Source organism: Taudactylus pleione, unplaced genomic scaffold (assembly GCF_031769625.1).
Source record: "Taudactylus pleione unplaced genomic scaffold, aTauple2 ptg000009l, whole genome shotgun sequence".
NCBI classification, from domain to species: domain Eukaryota; kingdom Metazoa; phylum Chordata; class Amphibia; order Anura; family Myobatrachidae; genus Taudactylus; species Taudactylus pleione.
In genome coordinates, this window is record NW_028284412.1 from 4,927,501 (window position 1) to 4,935,364 (window position 7,864).

At 42.5% G+C, this 7,864-nt stretch overlaps 1 long non-coding RNA gene across 1 annotated transcript in view; it reads left to right on the plus strand.

Moving 5' to 3' along the window:
- LOC148542732 (uncharacterized) overlaps positions 1 to 3,644 on the plus strand; it is a 122,461-nt gene extending 118,817 nt beyond the window's left edge. The window contains exon 4 of the long non-coding RNA XR_015877095.1: positions 3,333 to 3,644. This is a non-coding gene — a long non-coding RNA (uncharacterized LOC148542732). The remainder of the gene's footprint in view (positions 1 to 3,332) is intronic.
- The last annotated feature ends 4,220 nt before the right edge of the window (positions 3,645 to 7,864 follow it).

Genomic DNA, 7,864 nt, shown 5'->3' on the forward strand with positions numbered 1-7,864 from the left:
ACTGCGTCCCGTACCCAACTCCTAAACAACACCCCTTTTCAATTCAGTTGGCAGTACAACAGGTCACAACTGTCCTTCATACTATTTTTTGTATTACAAAGCATGAGTTAAAAGCTACTGTATAGGTCAACATTTAATATGTTGTTTTTATCATTTGTATTTCTATATTTGTAAAGACAATTTATTTTATATATGTGGCTGTATATACAATAATAGATTCTGAAAAGAATACAATTCCATTTAGTTACCGTAACACTAGTCTCCAGCAAACCCAACTTAAAAATGATCCCATGAATATCCCATGAACAATGGTTGCAGCAATTTTTCCACTAACAAGAAAATATGGGATGCACTAAAAATCGGTGAGAAAATACATTTTGTTTGTATTAAAACATAGCTTCTATTGTTAATATAAAATAAAAACACAAAATAACCTAATAAAATGAAATATTAAAATCATTGAAGAGTGACAAAGCAAGAAATGTTTTAATACAAATAAAATTAATTTTTCACCAATTAGTGCACCTGTATACCACATCCTTTTTTCCTTGTTTCTATCGTTACTTTCATTACAGACCTTGGCCCTCATTCAGAGCCGTACGCTCTGAGCAGAGCGCACGCTCTGAATGAGGGCCGGGCTCCATTTTCATGGAGCGTCGTCCTGGACGCTCGTATAGCTGTGGGTCACCACCCACAGGCTATACGAGCGTGCTTTGTGATGGCCGCGATGGTCGAGACCATCGCGACCATCGAAATTGCGAGCCGGAGCCTGCGGTTGAGGTTTTCAACCGCAAGCTCCGGAGTGATTTTGGCTCTATCAGAGCCAAAATCACTCCCACTGACATCACTAGTGATGTCAGTGGGCCGGCTTCTGACGGGAGGCGTTCCCGTGGGAACGCCCCCGTCAGGGAGGCACGCCCCCGGCACGCCCACCAAAGGGGGCGTGCTGTCAATCAACATTGACAGCACGCCCCCTTTGATCGGACACAACGAGCGAAGGACTTTCCTTCGCTCGTCGCGTCTGGCGCATGCGCACGACGGAGCTCCCTCCGTCGTGCGCATGCTCAGTGCATAACATCGACCCACTTGCGAGCGGACAGCCGCTCGCGAGTGGGTCTGAATCAGGCCCCTTGTTAGCAGCTACTTCTTATGTATATTAGCAACATTTCTATAAGAGATATATAATCGACTTTGACCTGTGCGATCAACCATCTCTAAAACTATTGCAATTCTCCCACTAGCAGACATTTTTGGCATTTGTGTGATTGTGGCAATTTGTGCTATTATTTAGGCTGTAAAATGTAAGTAAAAAATGTAAGTAAAGATGTAAGTAAATATGGCATACTGATATATAAAACTAAACATAATGGGGCTGATTCGCACACAAGTAGCAATGCGCACGGATCTCACCTATTCCCCCATACTGTGCATGCACCAAAGTAAGTAATCAGCTTCTACGCATGCACTGGATCAGGTGTCCGCACATGGACGGAGATAGCTATTGTGTATGGATTGACCTGCCTATCGACAGACCGTAATGTCCATGAAGTGGGAGTTTTACGGCAATAACTGGGCAGTGACCATGCTCTTCTGTCTCGTGGGAGCGTCATGGTAGTGTCGGCCAACTTCATGCTCATTCGCAGCGCGCGGATGAGATGAGACGTCTGTTTCAGCTGGATCGTTGGCACCCAGCATGGGGCTGGTGCAAGCCTGTTCGGCAGCAGATGTAAGGACAGTGGGCGGCATGGGTGTAACTACCATAGGTGCAAGGGGTGCAGCTGCTATGGGGCCCAGAACTTTGGGGGGCCCATCTTCCTTGTCAAAGTTACATGGGCTATATACAGTTTTCACCATTGGGTGATAGATAGGGGCCCCTGCAAACCTTTTCTGTGGGGCCTACAAATACCTAGTTACCCCCCTGATTGGCTTCCACATATAGTCATTTTGACTGTACAATGACGGATTCTCATATTACCATGGTAGTCAGCAGGAATCCGTGGCCAGACGGAAATGTGTCTGCGGATGCATCTCACTCAGAATCAGCCCTAATATGAGGCTTCAGACCACTGGTTTAGTCTGAATAATGTTGCAGATCTGTCCACCAAGCTTTCCACTAAATGCCTCAATGAGCCTGATGCAGTGGTGGATGCAGTGGCATGAGCGAAAAGCTGGTGAGGCAAAAACAGTTCCAGGGCAGTGACGGAGAGTAGCCTAAAGTGAAGCAAAAAAGGCCGTCCCATGGGCATGTTATGGGAGTATCCCGGGCGTGCACTCCTAAACGCAGAGCCGCACCACAGAGGCCATGTTCAGAGAAATTTCAGAAGGTGACACTATGCCAGCCATAGGCTGGTGAACACAATGGTGGAGTGTTCAAAGTCACCATTGGAGTTGCAGTGTCCATGGGCTTTAAAAGTGGGCTTCTCAGGGCTTGCACAGTCTGGTGCACGCTAGCACCCAAGCGGAAGGCTGAAACTGGCATTTGCATATTAATGCCGCTATGACTCCGCAAAAAGTCGCAGCTTCGCTTGCTTTAGTGCCCACCTCTGAATAAGGCCCAATGCATACTTGCCTAGGCCCAATGCATACTTGCCTACTCTCCAGGGATGGCCGGAAGCCTCCTGGAAATCGGGGGCACACCCCGCCACTTTCTGCCCCTGCTATCGTCCGCTCGCAATTGTAAGTGGGCGTTTCCGGGGTAGCCGATGACATGATTCGCGCTGAATCATATAATCGTAGCCCCGCCCCCAACTGCACAATGCCGGTAATCTCTGCATTGTGCAGCGGGAGCGTGGCCGGGTTGACGCAAACGCGTGGTCCCAACCCACATCATGCCCCCCTGCTGTGCCTATCTGGCCCAATGTCTTCCTCGTCCCATATGTTATTTTTAATAAAAACGTGACAAACAAGCACTGTCACACTATGTCTATGTGCTAAGCCCTGGAGAGAGATAAAGTGGACGGATATAAAGTACCAACCAGTCAGCTCCAACTGTCACTTTACAGGCTGTGTTTCATAAATGACATGTAGGAGCTGATTGGTTGCTACTTTATCGCTGTCTACTTTATCTTTCTCCAAGGCTTAGTACATAGTCCCCTAATACAGTTACTCCAAATGTTTGGAATTGTTTTCACACATTATCATTACAGCTCTTGCAGCTAAACTGTCTGTGTAATTGTCTGCTGCTCTTTTGGCAGAAATCATAAAATGATCCTTCTGCAACCTAATCCACCATTAGTCAGCAACCTGTTTTCCCATCTCAAATAGAAATACCTGTATATGATATAGCCAAGATGTCATTTTTAACCAATGTCATTTTTTTCCCTCCGAAATAGGTGCAGTTCTCTTATTTTGCCAATGAAAAATCTCAGAATGCCAACATGATCTTAATCATTTAATTGAAAATCAACATACAAACATGAATCTTTGATCCAAAACAATCTTCAAATCATATCTTCAGTAAAAAAAAAAAAGAAACTTGTACAAAAGGTTTGTAAATATGTGTTTGCTTTTTAACTCTGGTTCCGGAAAAGACTTAAGGATGAAACATAAGGAAATTTGGAATTTTGACTCAAAATTGTTATAGGAAAAGCTCATGTTATTACAAATCATCATTCAAAAGGTTTATCGGCTTATTGTAGCACTGTAAAAAGCAAAAATAAAAATGCTCCATTGATTATTTCATGGATTCTGTCACCTTCTTATAAATGTGTTTTTTTTTGTATGGTTTTAGTTTTTATGCACAAATATAATTATTCCTGTTCTATTATTATTATTATTATTATTATTATTATTATTATTATTATTATTATTATTATTATTTCTAGATAAATTTCTTTGGTTTCAGATTCTTGTTGATTTTATTCTTTGATTGTTTTTTTGTAAAGATACTCAGTTATAAATTTGTTAAGCAGTGTACTCATATAAAATGCTGTTTTGTATTATTTTGTTATATGGCCTTTGGCTTCATCATTACAGAATATGTTTGACATTGCTTTAACAATGTGTATAGGTCATTATGAGAAATTGCTAACACACGCTAACAAGTCTCACCATCTAAGCCAGTTATCGGCAACCTGATAACTACAGGGACCTTACAGGTAGCTTGGTAACCTTCAAAAAGACCACAGATTAGTCTTATTATCAATAATAACTTAAACTTTAACCAAAGAAATGCACCAATCTATAATGTCATCAGAGATAAACAAATGTTACAGTCTATAACAAACAAATCTGACCTTAAATCAGGAGTGAGGTGGTGGGAGCAGGTAAAGGCTCAATTGGCTACCTATGGCCCTACAGCTGCCTGCAGACCATCATTGATTATACTGTGTATCTGTAACATTGTTAAAGAAGTTTAAAGGTGATGTATGTAATAGACTGTGAGTAGAGACAAAGGGCCTGGTTCACAGAAGGACTCTATTGCAGCCGCTGATGTTTGCAGAGTCTCAGCAGTGATAATATGCAAATCCTAGTTCCTGCCTTACACTTGTGTACTAGCGTGCGCTGGACAGTGCAAACTCTGAGACACCCACTTTCAGTGACTGTGGACAGTGCAACTCCGCCAGTGGTTTTGAACACCCTCCCATAGGCGCACCATCATATCCACCATTGACCTTTGCACCAGCCTATGGCAAAAGTGGGATGTAGTCTGCATGCCGGCGTGCGGGATGCCGACGGTCTAAATACCGGCACCGAAATCCCAACTGGTCGGCATCCCAGCACCAGTATCCTGACCGTCGGCATCCTGAGGGTATGTATTGGGGTGTTAGGGTGCGGGCTTAGGGTTAGGCACTGGGGGGAGGGTTAGGGTTAAGGCACTGGGGAGGGAGTGTTAGGGTAGGGTGCGGGGAGGTTAGGCTTAGGCACTAGGGGGAGGGTTAGGGTTAGGCACTGGGGAGGGAGTGTTAGGATTAGGGTGCAGGGAGGTTAGGGTTAGGCACCAGGGAGGGAGGGTTAGGGTAGGAGTTAGGAAAACACTTACCTCTTGTTCCTATGGGAGTCGGGATTCTGGCTCATATTGATGATCTGTAATCATTTTATTATTGGGGAAATAGTGTTTACAAATGATAACATAATGACATGTAAAATTAATAACATAAAATTATACAGACTCTCAATTCTGGGGGAAATGGTGTTTACAAATAATAACATGTAAAATTAATAACATAAAATTATGCAGACTCTCGCATCACTTTCACATTTTATTATTGGGGGAAATAGTGTTTACAAACAATAACATGTACAATTAATAACATGTAAAATTATGCAGACTCTCAACTCTGGGGGAAATGGTGTTTACAAATAATAACATGTAAAATTAATAACATAAAATTATGCAGACTCTCGCATCAACTTTCACATTTTATTATTGGGGGAAACAGTGCTTACAAACAATAACTTGTACAATTAATAATATATAAAATTATGCAGATTCTCGCCATGATTTTCGCCAAATTAAAAGTCACCACAAATTTGCCACCTATTACATACCCCCCAAAGAGCTGTAAGTCAGAGGGTAATAGATCTCATAATGTCAGACACTTAGCGGGTTTGTGTTCATGGGATGCATACAAGGACATACATACAGTATGTGCTGAATTTTAAGTGGGTACCAATATTATTATTGTTGCTATTTTATTTTGTAGATATATAATTGCAATTGTTCTTTTGTAGCTCAAATATACTTCATCTACATACTGCTAAATTAACTATTACATATTTCTTTAACAAGTTGCCTGTCATATCTTATCTACTTGCTATCCAGGTTACACTGTGTTTTTTGGTTGTGGTATAAATTACTAAAGTTACACTAGGTACAGTGCACACCTATACAATCGTCGGGCCGTTCTTTCTATTCCCAACCTGTTCATGCAATATCTTAGAGTGTGTATGCACCTTCCATCATGTATTATCGGAAGACAACAGGTTGCAACTGAATATCAGGATTTATGAGGAGTTTGATTTTCATCCGATTCGATGATATAATATTGGACAAAGTGTCGTATGTATGCCCTGCCGACCCATACTCCTCCAACAGTAGTGCCACCTTTGTGTCTATTCCGCAGATATATTAGACAGATGAGATTCCGTAAGTCAGAGTGTAAAGGTGAGTGCGCATGTATCAGCACTATGAACGGGGCTTCCGGACTTAGGTGTAATCAAAAGGAAAATTGCATCAAAAGTATGATGGTATAAAGTAAAGTGTGTACCTAGCCTGACACTAACACTGTATTTTAGTTATGGCAGACACAATTATTAGAGATATCGTGTCCAGTTTTTACCAATAGGAAGACTTGTCAAAAAAGAAACATAATTCTTACAGCCAGTAAAATATTAGCTGTTTAAAACGGTACCTGAATTTTTATTCTTGAGACTGATCTATACTTTTTTTTAACTTGTAAATTGTTTTAAGTTCCCAGTAAAATGGTCTTATGGGGTTTTGCGCACTAAAATGTTGACAAAGGAGTGAATATTTACTGCATGATTCATGTTGTTTAAGTGGCCTTACTGACAGTACCGACATAATATTCTACATAAATAACAGACTGCATGAATTTATACATGGCTGGTATATCATACTCGGCTGACATAAATGGTACATTTATAAAAACTGTTGCAAAGGGTTATTGTGAAAATAGTTGCTGTGACCTGTATCAACCAATCACACATTTGATTTTCTAAACTTTAATAGAACAAAGACAGTAAAAAATCCATTTGGTTGCTATGGATTACAACACTGTCCCAAAGTGAGTCTGCTTAAACCATTATTCTGATTGCAATTTATTACACATGTGCCGTTATCGTACCATCAGGCAGGGGCACCAAGGGGGGAAACCAGATACCTAGGTATGGACTTGTTGGAGGAGCCCAGTGGTGTCCCAGGTCTGCCGTCCCCCCTTTCCAACCTGTCAGCGGCAGCGCCAGCAGCCCTTTTCCCCAGCTGTGGTGGGTCCAGGGAGGTAGTTGCCACTGAGCAGCAGCCATGTTCTCTGCCTGCATGATGGTGTGTGGTGGGAGTGATCAAACTGATGGCCCCCTTCCTTGGATCTGCCTCTGGGTGAGGAGCAATGCCGCACAAACTTTTTTTTGTTGTTGTGGGGGGCATGGGCATGTCTTCAAAATGAGGCGGCCATTTTAGCAGGGTCCAGGAACATGAGCAGGAAGCTCCCAGATACACTCTAGTGTTTTCACAAAGGCTCCTGTTTCAAGAAGAGTAGGTGCACCACTGTATGCTAAAGCCCTCAGTGAGAAGCTCCCATATTTGTTAAGGGTAAGATTTAGGGCTACAGCTAAAGTTAATGAGAAAAGGAAAAGAGTCCCCATGCTACAGAGTGTGAGAGACCCCTGCAGAGGATAATAGGGGGAGGGCAGTGAGAGACCTTCCATGATGAGAGATGGGAAGAGACATCCATGATGGAAGGGCGAGTGCCGCCGGCCATGTAAGGCGATGGATTCGGATGGATTCCTGTGTGTTTAGCCCCATGAATTGTGCTCCCATAGTGTGTGTGTGTATGTGTGTGTTTGGGGGGCTGGGGCTCTAAGATGACAGCATGGCTAGAGGAGAGTCCTGTTTTGAGTAATTACATCTTTAAGTGAGTGAGCCCAGCAATGAAAGTCAAAGGCAAAGTTACCAGACTGAACAGAAGAGTCCTTGAATATTGAGATATATTGCATGTGAAAGAGTCCTTGGAAATTGAGGAGGTAATTCTTTCTGCCTGGAAGAAAGTGTTTGCATTAGTGGCATTGGGGCAAATGAGTCCCTGTAGTGAGAAGATGGTGCCACATGTGATGGAGACTCTGGTGTACATTAATACGATCTGCAAGTTTTTCAAATTCAGGGCCAGCTGTATGTCTGTCAGTGTCT